Raw genomic sequence first — 14690 nt, 5'->3', positions numbered from 1 at the left:
AGTGTGCCATATGTTTGGGATCGCTGTGTTTCCTGCTGTTGGTCCTCTCCTTGGCTACATGTCTCAGGCCAGTGCTACACGGCCGCCTTGTGATCCCTGGTTACTAGGGACGCTGGTTTGGTTACTCCCCCCTGCAGTGACAGCGAGCGTCTGGGCGTCGGCCCTGTTCAGGCCGCGTCATGTGCGTGGCCCGTGACGGATTGGCTGCCCGGCCGCCGCGTCATCTCGGGAAGGGAGTGGCTAGTACTACTTATGCCTGGCATCTCACTCGGCTCGTGTTCGACCAGCTGACTAGTGTCGTGCACGAGCCGGGTGAATGTTATGAGACACGCAATAGGTGTCTCCCGGCCATTTAATCAAATATAGATGTGTTGAAATCACATCAGTGTGACCCCTGATGAAGCACCCTGACCATTAGTGGTGCGGAAACGCGTAGGGACACGGATTGACCAGGTGTTATATCATAATACAGTTAGGGGGAATCTCTGCTCAGCAGTATGTGGTACTAACAACAGCACCCTCAATTGCTCCTCCTTCTGTATGGTCCACCGTGCTTACGCCTTTACAGTACATTTGGCTATCTAGCCCAATTTTAGTAGGGGTTTCTATAATAAAAATCGAATTTTAATCGTTCATATAGGCAGTGATACAATTTAATCAATCAAGTGAACGGACATCTGTTATATATCGATGCAACAATTGTTGTGTAGTGTCAAACATAAAAAAAAAAAACCTCTTCCCAATATAAATAAATAAAATAGACATAATTAGTATTGCCGAGTTCTGAAAAATCGGAACTATTACAATATAACATTATTTTTACCTCCACGGTGAACACAGTAAAAAATAATAATAAACCGCTGAATTGCTGTTTTTTGTTCACCTCATCAAAAAGTCGTGTGTACCGCAGAATGGTACCAATAAAAACTACAGCTCGCCGCTCAAAACAATAACACCGCTCGATGGAAAAATCACGACACAAAACTTTTTTTTTAAACAAATAGATTTTTTCTTGTAAAAGTAGTAAAACCTAAAGAAAACAAATTTGGTATCACCGTAATCGTATTGACCCGCAGAATAAAGCTAATATGTCGCTGTTAACACACGAACGCTGTAAAAGCTAAACCGAGAAAAAAATGAAGGAATCGCTGTTTTTTCCCATTCCTATACATTATAAGGTACAATAAATGGTGCCATTAAAAATGACAGCTCGTCTTGCAAACAACAAGCCCTCATACGGCTTAACTGACGGAAAAATAAACAAAGTTATGGCTTTTGGAAGATCGAGAGGAAAAAGCGAAAATAAAAAATGTTTGCGGCGGGAAGGGGTTATATTTGTATAGTCTTCCTCAGAGGTTTGATAAAAGAAACTTATTTCACATCAAGCCCTTTGTCTAGTTGGCTCGGCCTCTAAGGCCTCATACACACCGTGATTTTCGGCTCAGACAGCCACGGAGTGTCACCCGCGCGCTGCCCGCAAATCGCGGGCCGCGCACATGGCCGCGTGCATTCACTTCAAAGAGCCTGGACCGCAAAAACGGCCGTAATAAGACATGTCCTATCTTTTTGCGGTCCAGGCTCCTGGGCAATGCACAGACCACGTGGAAACCACGGTCGTGTGCATGGGCCCATTGAAATGAATTTGCGGCCGTAAAGATACGTTCGTGTGCATGGGGCCTAACGCTTACACTATTGTCTGCTGATAATACTTATATTTGAGATATATTCACAGTGATCACTACTGTCTCGGTCTATAACAGGGACTGGTTCTCCTACTGTGTTATTGGCTCAGAGGAGATCACATTGGACGTGCGAAGTGCCTAACTAAGGGCTAGTTCACACTGCGGATTTTGGGTGGCGTGTCCCACCGCAAAATCCGCCGTGGAACAGTTCCTGCCGACAGCAGGAAGATTCCTCTCTCCCATTGACATAAAATGGGAGGTTGTCGGAATACACCTGAAGGTCGATCAGGACGCTTCTTTCTCCCGCTAGCTGAAATAATCCGCTAGCGGGAAGAAGAAGCAGAAGAAGAAGAAGCGTTCTACTCCCATTGAAATGAATGGGAGGCAGAATTTTGTGGCGGATTCCGCCTGCAAAATTCCTCCTTGTGAACATACCCTAATGGTCAGATGCAGCTTTATATTCTACTATTCTTATAAGTCTGATACAAAGGCAGATGAAGGCGTTTTTTGGATATTTTACTGCCGTTTAAGATTTTTAACTATTTCTATGTTGTTTTTTTGTAAAAATAAATCTAAAATTGTGTAATAAAAACAATTTAATTTGCTGATCTATTGAATGCTATACAAACTCCGACTCCTTGGATCACTATTGATTTGAATTCTATGCTATTTAAGGGGCTATATTTTTAGTTGACATAAGATTATTTTTTTTTAATAAATGGAAAGGGTGGAGACATATTGTATCAGATGTTCCTCAATTCCTCAATTCCTCATCTCTATTTGCTCTTTATTATAGGTAACATAAAACTGGATTTTACAAAATTTTCCCGCCACCATCATAGCGGCGCTGGACATCTTCCTCTATTGGTTGGATTGATAATCTGAGACGGAGATCGGGTCGACATCAATAACAATCCAATAAAAAAATGGCAGAAATATTTGGCTGTGTTGTCGCTGTTCATTCATGTTGTGGGAGGATGGGCGGTTTGTGTGTCTAATATGGCGTACGCGGTATGCAGTATAGCTATTCATAAATAATCTGTCACGCTTCATATTTTGAACAATGTTGGAGAAATATCAATGTTCCATTTAGGTTGATATAGGAACCATGTTGTACCTTATATATAGAATATTGGATGAAATATACAACCAAAAAACATAAGTATAATAGTGATCGCCCACCAAATACATATAATATGTGTCAAAGAAATCGTTTTGTTAGGGGGTTGATCGAGAAAGTCAGTTAGTATATATTTGCCTGAATCTAGACTAAATAACCAAACCGAAAAAAGATGCAATGCGCAATTGTGAGGTATCAAATATAAAATGTAATCTTTATTGAGAATACTAAAACAAAGCGTATAAAAAGGTCCACAGACACTAAAAAGAAGTCCAAGGAAAAAGCAGCACTTTAAGAATTTCTCCGGATGATATTTAATCAGTGGGGCTGTTTTATAACATTGGTCATCTGACATTATTTCCATCATCCTTATCGTTATTTCTTATTATCACATCTATATAGAGTGATTGATATATATATATATATATTTCGCTATATTCACACCTTATATTACAATTATTTCTCAATGTGTTCTTTTTTTGTTCAGCTTTTGGACCTTAGTTAGACTTATCTCACATTTTATGTTTACAACACAATTCTTTTTTTTTTTTTGGATGATGGTATTTTAGTCTTCTTGACTTAGGTCCTTATTCCGCAGTCCCTGATTTCAGCCCGAGGATATGCTTTAGTGTAAGGTTTTTATTTATTATGTAATATAATTCATATCTATATATATTTTAATAGAGAACCAAGAAGGGTGGATCCAGCGTTGCTGTGGATAAAAAGGAACTTGTTAGCCATGATTAAGGACGCAGGAAGCGTCTGAAACGCGTAGGCTTCCCCTACTTTCTCATACCTCTCCTCGCACTTCAGGACATCATCTTGATTGATCCTATTTTAAACAATATCATTAAACTTGGAACAAGTTCCTTTTTATCCACAGCAACGCTGGATCCACCCTTCTTGGTTCTCTATTGTCTACATATCGTGTGCCGACGCGAGGATCCGTGCGGTGATAAACGTGCAAATCTACGTTTAAAAGGTGAGCTGGAGGTTTCGTCTCCCCCTCTTTTTTCTATATATATATTTTACTTATTGAGTATAATGAGGTCTGTATCGACTGAAAATAACAGCACATTCTTATATTGTAACATTTGAGAATATCCGCGTGAGTGACGTCATTCCGGCTCACATAGACGCTTCTCTACCTTCCAGCTCCACTAGCGGTGGCATGTGGAATTTTGTTGATAGACATGCGTAGTAGCGAGATGAAGACGGAGTAATTGGAAGTCCACATGCCACAATGTATGTAACGATACAAGTTATTGGTCATTTTAATTATTTTTCATCCGCACCTGGGTAAAATGAAACACTTGCGCTATACCTGGATATCACCTGGGAGCTGTACATCTAAGTTTTGCACATGTATTACGTTTATTTTGTAATCTCTTTACCCCTTATAATGGGATATATTGTATCATGTTTCTTATAATGTCCTTTATGCATTTATACGCTTTTATATTGATTGTATTATTGGCAATTATGACTCCATGAGTACTTATATACTGGGGTTCATTTGTATGTTCACATGCTGGAGAAAGGTCCCGTTGAACTGAAATGTCGCACTTGTGGGTGAATAAAATTCCAGTTTTCTTGGATGTGCTGCCTTGCTGCTTTTTCTTGGATTCCATTTGTGGGACTCTGGATCAGGTCCCTTTGAGGCTTGCACTCACTATATTGCATATTGCTTTGGGTCTCCAATGCTGTGATATTCATCTTTTGACTTTACACTAAAAAGAAGGACGCACATCAACAAACTCATGCAGATAAGGTGAAAAACAGCATACGCATGGTTCAGAAAATAAGGTATATCATACAAATGCAGACGATAATGTACAAATGATTGTCTATAAGAACATGTTCAATAGTAATCTGCATCAAACAGACAGCAATGATCTGAAGAATAAATGACCATACCGACCCATAAAGTGCTAGAGCAATAGATACGCGTTTCGCCGTACTTGCCTTCGTCATACAATGATTGCCAGAAAAACATAAAATATGAGTAAATATTTATATATTAAAAAAGCATCATCATTTTTTTTCTTTGCTCAGCAATTAGTCTTTCATGACATCTATCCATCCCTACTGTTCCAGAAAAATGTCTGCAACTTTCTCATATAGTTTGTGTTTCAATTCTTTGCCATTTTCAAGATCACTGTTTACTGTCAATCTCAAGAAACATTGTTGTGTACATTCAGAGGCGGAAAACAGCACCTGACCTTGTCCGGCTTACACTGTCTAGGACATTGACTAGACTGAATACAAGAATGTTCTCATCACTGATAGTAAACAAATATCTTGAAAATAGTGATAATTTAAAATACAAGGTATATAAAAAATTAAATCACTTTCAATTTACACACTCAAAATACCAGAAAATCTCTTTGGACTTATTTGCATAAGACTGAAAACCCCTTTTAACCCCTTAAGGAAGTGCTGTAATTTGGGCCCTTAAGCTCTCCTGTGTAGTGTAGTACAGAGGATCTGTCAGCTCTCCTGTGTGGTGTAATATAGAGGGTCTATCGGCTCTCCTGTGTGGTCTAGTATAGAGGAGCTGTCAGCTCTCCTGTGTGGTGTAGTATAGAGGACCTGTCAGCTCTCCTGTGTGGTGTAGTATAGAGGAGCTGTCAGTTCTCCTGTGTGGTGTAGTATAGAGGAGCTGTCAGTTCTCCTGTGTGGTGTAGTATAGAGAATCTTTCATCTCTCCTGTGTGATGTAGTATAGCGGATCTGTAAGCAGTCCTGTGTGGTGTAGTATAGAGGATATGTCAGCTCTCCTGTGTGGTGTAGTATAGAGGATCTGTCAGCTCTCCTGTGTGGTATAGTAGAGAGGATCTGTCAGCTCTCCTGTGTGGTGTAGTATAGGGGAGCTGTCAGTTCTCCTGTGTGGTGTAGTATAGAGGATATGTCAGCTCTTCTGTGTGGTGTAGTATAGAGGAGCTGTCAGCTCTCCTGTGTGGTGTAGTATAGAGGAGCTATCAGCTCTCCTGTGTGGTCTAGTATAGAGGATCTGTCAGCACTCCTGTGTGGTGTAGTATAGAGGAGCTGTCAGTTCTCCTGTGTGGTGTGGTGTAGTAGAGAGGATCTGTCAGCTCTCCTGTGTGATGTAGTATAGAGGATCTGTCAGCACTCCTGTGTGGTGTAGTATAGAGGATCTGTCAGCACTCCTGTGTGGTGTAGTATAGAGGAGCAGTCAGCTCTTCTGTGTGGTGTAGTATAGTGGATCTGTGAGCTCTACTGTGTGATGTAGTATAGAGTATCTGGCAGCTCTCCTGTGTGGTGTAGTATATATGATGTCAGTTCTCCTGTGTGATGTAGTATAGAGGAGCTGCCAGCTCTCCTGTGTGGTGTAGTATAGAGGATCTGTCATCTCTCCTGTGTGATCTAGTATAGAGGAGCTGTCAGCTCTCCTGTGTGGTGTAGTATAGAGGATCTGTCAGTTCTCCTGTGTGGTGTAGTATAAAGGATCTGTCAGCTCTCCTATGTGGTGTAGTATAGAGGATATGTCAGTTCTCCTGTGTGGTGTAGTATAGAGGAGCTGTCGGCTCTCCTGTGTGGTGTAGTATAGAGGATCTGTCAGTTCTCCTGTGTGGTGTAGTATAGAGGAGCTGTCAGCTCTCCTGTGTGGTGTAGTATAGAGGATCTGTCAGTTCTCCTGTGTGCTGTAGTATAGAGGAGCTGTCAGTTCTCCCGTGTGGTGTAGTATAGAGGAGCTGTCAGCTCTCCTGTGTGGTGTAGTATAGAGGATCTGTCAGTTCTCCTGTGTGGTGTAGTATAGAGGATCTGTCAGCTCTCCTGTGTGGTGTAGTATAGAGGAGCTGTCAGTTCTCCTGTGTGGCGTAGTATAGAAGAGCTGTCAGTTCTCCTGTGTGGTGTAGTATAGAGGAGCTGTCAGTACTCCTGTGTGGTGTAGTATAGAGGATCTGTCAGCTCTCCTGTGTGGTGTAGTATAGAGGAGCTGTCAGTTCTCCTGTGCAGTGTAGTATAGAGGATCTGTCAACTCTCCTGTGTGATGTAGTATAGAGGATCTGTCAGTTCTCATATGTGGTGTAGAATAGAGGATCTGTCCGCTCTCCTGTGTGGTGTAGTATAGAGGATCTGTCAGTTCTCCTGTGTCTTGTAGTATAAAGGATCTGTCAGCTCTCCTTTGTGGTGTAGTATAGAGGATCTGTCAGCTCTGCTGTGTGGTGTAGTATAGAGGATCTGTCAGCTCTGCTGTGTGGTGTAGTATAGAGGAGCTGTGAGCTCTCCTGTGTGGTGTAGTATAGAGGATCTGTCAGCTCTGCTGTGTGGTGTAGTATAGAGGAGCTGTGAGCTCTCCTGTGTGGTGTAGTATAGAGGATCTGTCAGCTCTGCTGTGTGGTGTAGTATAGAGGAGCTGTGAGCTCTCCTGTGTGATGAAGTATAGAGGAGGCTGGGGTTAACCCCTGAAGCTATGGAGGAATCGCAGTTACTTAAAGTGACATATAGAAGACAAAAGACACTCCGTGTAACCCCGCTATTAAGGAGGGGCACCATATCTACTATTGCCATTCTTGTAAAGGACTTTGTAACGTTTAAGGAATTCTACCTCTCATGCTCTCATCACAGGGGAAATGAAGCATTACACAGTGTCCATTCATATCAATGAGGTGTCTGTGTAATGCAGAACAGGACAGGTCCTCAAGAGCAAGTGACGCTCTCTGGAACCGCTTTCCCCTTTGGATAGAGATGAGATTCTGAACAGCGGACCCCCTCTATTAACTCGGAATGCCCTAATAGGTTGTATGAAAATTGGCTTTTTAGACTGGACAAACCCTTTAACTGGTTGCCGACACAGGACGAGAATGCACGTCCTGAGCAGCAGGTACTTCGCGCGTTAGGACGAGCATTCTCGTCCTGTGTGACAGCCAGTATCCGCGCACGACCGGGAATGGGGAAACGTCTGTAATACACAGCCACAGCCCTGCTCTAATTTCGGAGAGAACATAAACCTCTTCTCTCCGCGATTAACCTCTTGAATGCCACGATCATAGCTGACCACGGCGTTCAGGGGAGGGGGGACTGCCCTTTGATCGCGTCACAGAAAATCCCAGTGACTCGATCAAAGCCCACAACTTGTATGGCCAGACGGCCCAAGGTCCATTGAAGAACCCCAGGGCTGTCTGAACGTATTCCCTGTTGTTAGGGCATACTGAGGTCTGCCCTAACAACTGCCTGTGTACATTCAGTACACAGGCTAATGTACTGGCATATAGATGTCTGCCAGTACATTACAGTTAAAAAATAAAAATAAAAATGAAAAACCCCTTTTAGGGGATTAAAAAAAAAAGTTAAATTAAAGTAAAAATTAAATTACTGTTAAAAAAACAAAAGTAAAAAAATACACAGAGACACACATTTTATTACAATAAATAAACGTTTTAAAATATAAGACCCAAAACATGAAATAATATAGACATATTTGGTATCGCCACGACAGTAACAACCTGTACAACAAATGTATAATATTATTTATGATGATCGGTGTATGGTGTAAAAAAAAAATATATTAGAAGTGCAGCGGAACTGCTTTTTTTCTGCATTTTCGCCAAAATAAAAATTTATATAAATTAAACGATAATGTATTTGTACCAAAAAAATGGTACCGACATAAAGTACAACTCATCCCGCAGAAAACAAAGTCTCATACAACTATGTCGTACAAAAAATAAAAAAGTTATGAGCATCGGGATGCAAAGAGGGAAATATAAAAAAATTGTTCTGTCCTCAAGGCCAAAATTGTCCGTGTCCTTAAGGGGTTATGGCATTAGTACAGCACTAAATTAACAAATTCTAAGAGCACATTATCCACTAGGTGTCTCCCTTGTATTTCCGCAAAAATAAAAAATGAGATAGCGCTACTATTACAACTACAAATGCTATCGTAGAACGGAAGAACCCAAATCAGCCGATAGTTTAATTTACTACTGGGGCATCATCTCCTGCTGCCCTCGGGGCTACAGAACACACAACTTCATACAATGATTGCCAAAAAGACAGTCTGCAAAGACATAAAATATGAATAAATAAATATATACTGTATATACAGTATATAGACAAAAAACAAACAAATCCAGCAGCACTGGTAAAATGTGGGTGCAAGCCCTGGGGAACAGACCAAGGTCCCAGCTATACTCTATTCAAAAAATAGGCAGCACTCCGTAGTATATGTGAAAAAAGTGGGTACTTTATTGCCCCATGTGCAACGTTTCAGCTCTGTCCTCTAGAGCTTTCTCAAGCAACTAACGTGATTTATTCAGAGTATATAACATGGTGCCAATTAGCAATACACAATAAGTACAATCAAGCATAATATATGCTAAAACAGTATACAAAAAATTGTAAAACAGTGCCTAAAATACAAACACATTGTGTCATAGTAAGTTGGATAATATAAAACATATGTCATAAAACTAGCATCAAATCTAAAATATCCAATTAAGTAAAAGTGTAAACATATGTGCAGTCCGTGTGAATGCGTTAAAACATTTAAAAGATAATCACCTACTGGGACCTCATAATCACGGCGCCGCCATAACAGAGATCAGGAAGCGCTATTGCGAATGCGTGAAAAATCCTGACAAGTTCAGGGTATCAAGCATATCCGGCGTACACACGCGCATGCGCAATGAAGCGAAGACGCGTATGCGGTCATCTTGGAAATGGAAAAGTAAGTAAATCAATCGAGGGCAACTATATTAAGTGTCTATAGAGACATAGACTGAATTAAGTTAATATATTAGGATGTCCCTAGTACTTAGAGAAGGAAAAATAGTGTTAAGTATGAATATGAACACCGGTATATCTATATAAACTGTCTGTATGAAGACACTTCTGTGACAACCCGAAGGAGTGGAATAGGGAAAACCCAACGGACCCATCTTAACTATAATAGAATATAAAAAGTGGAGTGGAAAGAGTGGTCAATGGACATTATAGGAATATCCATCACCACAAACCTAAAAGGTAGACACTGGCACCATAGACATATCGTATATCCATGTGCCTTAGTGTCCCCTTATAGCTCCTAAATTAGCACATTAGTACTCAAATGAATGAGTGAGGGGCACCATCCCGTCTTGTGTCATAAGATCAGAACAGTATAAAAAGGAATCACATGGTACCCAAACATTGAGAACAACAAAATTTCAAGTAAAAATGTATAAATCCGTGATATCTTGTATCTCCAGAGGTGATCTCCATGTAGATATGAGAGTCATCTAAAAGGAAGAAAACAAAATTTGTATTAGTATCTCAAAAATAATGAAACATGTATCTACACTAATCACCACAACACTAATGGGGCGCAGCGGAGACCAAAAAAAGGAAGGGGAAGGAGGGGAAAAGGAAGGGGGGCTGGTGTGGGGGGCAGGGGGATGGGGGGATGTATGTGGGTTATCTATACCAGTCCACTGGGTGAAAAGTCTACATTAAGACTGGTAGGTTTGAGGGTATTAAGCCTACCTATCCATTGAAACTCTCTTGTTTTAAAGGAACAGTGTCATGACCAACTTTTTTTTAATATGTTATGTGTTTTAGGGTGATAGATCAATAAATTTTATTAATGTATGTTGTTGTGTTGTACTTTTTCCGTTTTTACTTCATTTACTTCTCTATGGGGGCTGCCATTTTTTTTTCCATTACTGTGTGTGTCGATTAACGACACATACAGTGATGGAATACGGCACACACATCCCCATAGAGAATGCGAACGGGAGCCGTCCCATTCACTATAGCGTACGCGGTCTATGTGTGAGCGGCGCATGCGTCGCTCACACACAGACCAAAAGTCAGGTCTTTGCTAGAGCGAAATCCGGCGCCATGTTCATGTCGACCGGAAGCCGCGGCCGGACTGTGAGATGACGACTTCCGGCCGCGGCTTCCAGTCATGTGTTCAGTGCAGCGAGGCGAAGGCGCAAGAAGAACAGTCAGGAAGAAGTTTGACAGAGCGGAGGTCGCGTCAGGAGCAGGTAAGTTCTGTTCATGTGCGTTCCTGTGAGCAGCCTTTGGCATCATACCAGGGAAGCCTTTGGCATCATACCAGCGTAGGCCTGTGGCATCATACCAGCGGAGGCCTGTGGCAGCATTTACAGTGTGGCAGCGTTTACAGTGTGGCAGCGTTTACAGTGTGGCAGCGTTTACAGTGTGGCAGCATTTACAGTGTGGCAGCGTTTACAGTGTGGCAGCATTTACAGTGTGGCAGCATTTCTAGTGTGGCAGCATTTCTAGTGTGGCAGCATTTACAGTGTGGCAGCATTTACAGTGTGGCAGCATTTACAGTGTGGCAGCATTTCTAGTGTGGCAGCTTATACGTTGTGGCAGCATATACGTTGTGGCAGCTTATACGTTGTGGCAGCATATACGTTGTGGCAGCATATACGTTGTGGCAGCATATACGTTGTGGCAGCATATACGGTGTGGCAGCTTATACGTTGTGGCAGCTTATACGTTGTGGCAGCTTATACGTTGTGGCAGCATTTACGGTGTGGCATCATACCAGCGGAGGCCTGTGGCATCATACCAGCATTTACGGTGTGGCAGCATTTACGGTGTGGCATCATACCATTGGAGGCCTGTGGCTTTATACCAGCGGAGGCCTGTGGCATCATATCAGGGAGGCCTGTGGCATCATATCAGGGAGGCCTGTGGCATCATATCAGGGAGGCCTGTGGCATCATATCAGGGAGGCCTGTGGCATCATATCAGGGAGGCCTGTGGCAGCAAATGCAGTGTGGCAGCAAATGCAGTGTGGCAGCATTTACGGTGTGGCAGCATTTACAGTGTGGCAGCATTTACAGTGTGGCAGCATTTCTAGTGTGGCAGCATTTCTAGTGTGGCAGCATATACGTTGTGGCAGCGTTTACGGTGTGGCAGCTTATACGTTGTGGCAGCATATACGGTGTGGCAGCTTATACGTTGTGGCAGCTTATACGTTGTGGCAGCATATACGTTGTGGCAGCATATACGGTGTGGCATCATACCATTGGAGGCCTGTGGCATCATACCATTGGAGGCCTGTGTCATCATACCAGCGTAGGCCTGTGGCATCATACCAGCGTAGGCCTGTGGCATCATACCATTGGAGGCCTGTGTCATCATACCAGCGGAGGCCTGTGTCATCATACCAGCGGAGGCCTGTGTCATCATACCAGCGTAGGCCTGTGGCATCATACCAGCGGAGGCCTGTGGCAGCATTTACAGTGTGGCAGCGTTTACAGTGTGGCAGCATTTACAGTGTGGCAGCATTTACAGTGTGGCAGCATTTACAGTGTGGCAGCATTTCTAGTGTGGCAGCATTTACAGTGTGGCAGCATTTACAGTGTGGCAGCATTTCTAGTGTGGCAGCATATACGTTGTGGCAGCTTATACGTTGTGGCAGCATATACGTTGTGGCAGCATATACGTTGTGGCAGCATATACGTTGTGGCAGCCTATACGTTGTGGCAGCTTATACGTTGTGGCAGCTTATACGTTGTGGCAGCTTATACGTTGTGGCAGCATATACGGTGTGGCAGCTTATACGTTGTGGCAGCTTATACGTTGTGGCAGCTTATACGTTGTGGCAGCATTTACGGTGTGGCACCATACCAGCGGAGGCCTGTGGCATCATACCAGCGTAGGCCTGTGTCATCATACCAGCATTTACGGTGTGGCAGCATTTATGGTGTGGCAGCATTTACGGTGTGGCATCATACCATTGGAGGCCTGTGGCTTTATACCAGCGGAGGCCTGTGGCATCATATCAGGGAGGCCTGTGGCATCATATCAGGGAGGCCTGTGGCATCATATCAGGGAGGCCTGTGGCATCATATCAGGGAGGCCTGTGGCATCATATCAGGGAGGCCTGTGGCATCATATCAGGGAGGCCTGTGGCATCATATCAGGGTAGGCCTGTGTCATCATACCAGCATTTACGGTGTGGCAGCATTTACGGTGTGGCAGCATTTACGGTGTGGCATCATACCATTGGAGGCCTGTGGCTTTATACCAGCGGAGGCATGTGGCATCATATCAGGGAGGCCTGTGGCATCATATCAGGGAGGCCTGTGGCATCATATCAGGGAGGCCTGTGGCATCATATCATGGAGGCCTGTGGCATCATATCAGGGAGGCCTGTGGCATCATATCAGGGAGGCCTGTGGCATCATATCAGGGAGGCCTGTGGCATCATATCAGGGAGGCCTGTGGCATCATGTCAGGGAGGCCTGTGGCATCATGTCAGGGAGGCCTGTGGCATCATGTCAGGGAGGCCTGTGGCATCATGTCAGGGAGGCCTGTGGCATCATGTCAGGGAGGCCTGTGGCAGCATGTCAGGGAGGCCTGTGGCAGCATGTCAGGGAGGCCTGTGGCAGCATGTCAGGGAGGCCTGTGGCATCATATCAGGGAGGCCTGTGGCATCATATCAGTGATAGTGGGTGGCATCATATACAGGGATAGTGTGTGGCATCATATACAGGGATATTGTGTGGCATCATATACAGGGATATTGTGTGGCATGATATCAAATGAGCTTGTGTGCCATCATATACAGGGATAGTGTGTGGCATCATATACAGGGATATTGTGTGGCAGGCATCATATCAAATGAGCTTGTGTGGCATCATATACAGGGATATTGTGTGGCATCAGATCAAATGAGCTTGTGTGGCATCATATACAGGGATATTGTGTGGCATCATATCAAATGAGGTTGGGTGGCATCATATACAGGGATAGTGTGTGGCATATCAAATGAGGTTGGGTGGCATCATATACAGGGATAGTGTGTGGCATCATATACAGGGATAGTGTGTGGCATCATATACAGGGATATTGTGTGGCATGATATCAAATGAGCTTGTGTGCCATCATATACAGGGATAGTGTGTGGCATCATATACAGGGATATTGTGTGGCAGGCATCATATCAAATGAGCTTGTGTGGCATCATATACAGGGATATTGTGTGGCATCAGATCAAATGAGCTTGTGTGGCGTCATATACAGGGATATTGTGTGGCATCATATCAAATGAGGTTGGGTGGCATCATATACAGGGATAGTGGGTGGCATCATACCAAGTAAGGCTGTGTGGCATCATATCAAAGGAGGTTGTGTGGCAGCAAATGCAGGGAGGCATGTGGCAGCGTATACTGTTTTTTATTTGACGTCTTGGGAGAGATATGTATCAACTGTTTGTAATTGTCAGTTATGGCGCCCAAGAGAAGTCTGAAATCCATTGATGACAATCAACCAATACCAAAACGAATACCACCAACATTTACCCCAGAGGAGAAAGAAAAAAGAGCCCAGGAGGTAAGACTTTGTGCAGTTGATGTCTGTGAAATGCTTCACTGTGCTGTGGGATAGCACGCTGACTCTTGCATTTGTGGGGGGCCAAGCACACCACCATATACTTGTTTGAATATAAACCAAACCGGTACGAAAGTGTAATTTTTCTGGGACCTCTTTTGGTCCTCCATTCCATTCATAATATTGGTTCCAATATTTTTGTTGTCTTTTCACTCACCTTCACCATTGACGTAAGTGGAGCGCACACTGTTGAATATACCTATGTTTGGTGTCACATTTTTATAATGAAAAATGTAATTACTAGATGTACATGTCCACTCCGAAATCAATGATAAATAATGCAATATCCAGCTGTTGATTTCTGTACTGTCGTCACAATCGGCATAATGTTCACTTACATTCCATTTTATAGTGGCAATTTTTTTTTTTTTTTTAGAGAGCGATATTAGAGCAGGAACTACGAGCAAGGTGTCAAAAATATCAAGATCCAAATCGAATTCTTGTAGAACAGCCAATGAGAAAACGGGAAGAGCAAAGTGTGAGACAAAGTCCTTCAGCGTCCGTAAAACCGGT

This window comes from Rhinoderma darwinii, chromosome 2 (genome assembly GCF_050947455.1).
Source record: "Rhinoderma darwinii isolate aRhiDar2 chromosome 2, aRhiDar2.hap1, whole genome shotgun sequence".
In the NCBI taxonomy this organism is placed as follows: domain Eukaryota; kingdom Metazoa; phylum Chordata; class Amphibia; order Anura; family Rhinodermatidae; genus Rhinoderma; species Rhinoderma darwinii.
This window is presented reverse-complemented; position numbering follows the sequence as displayed.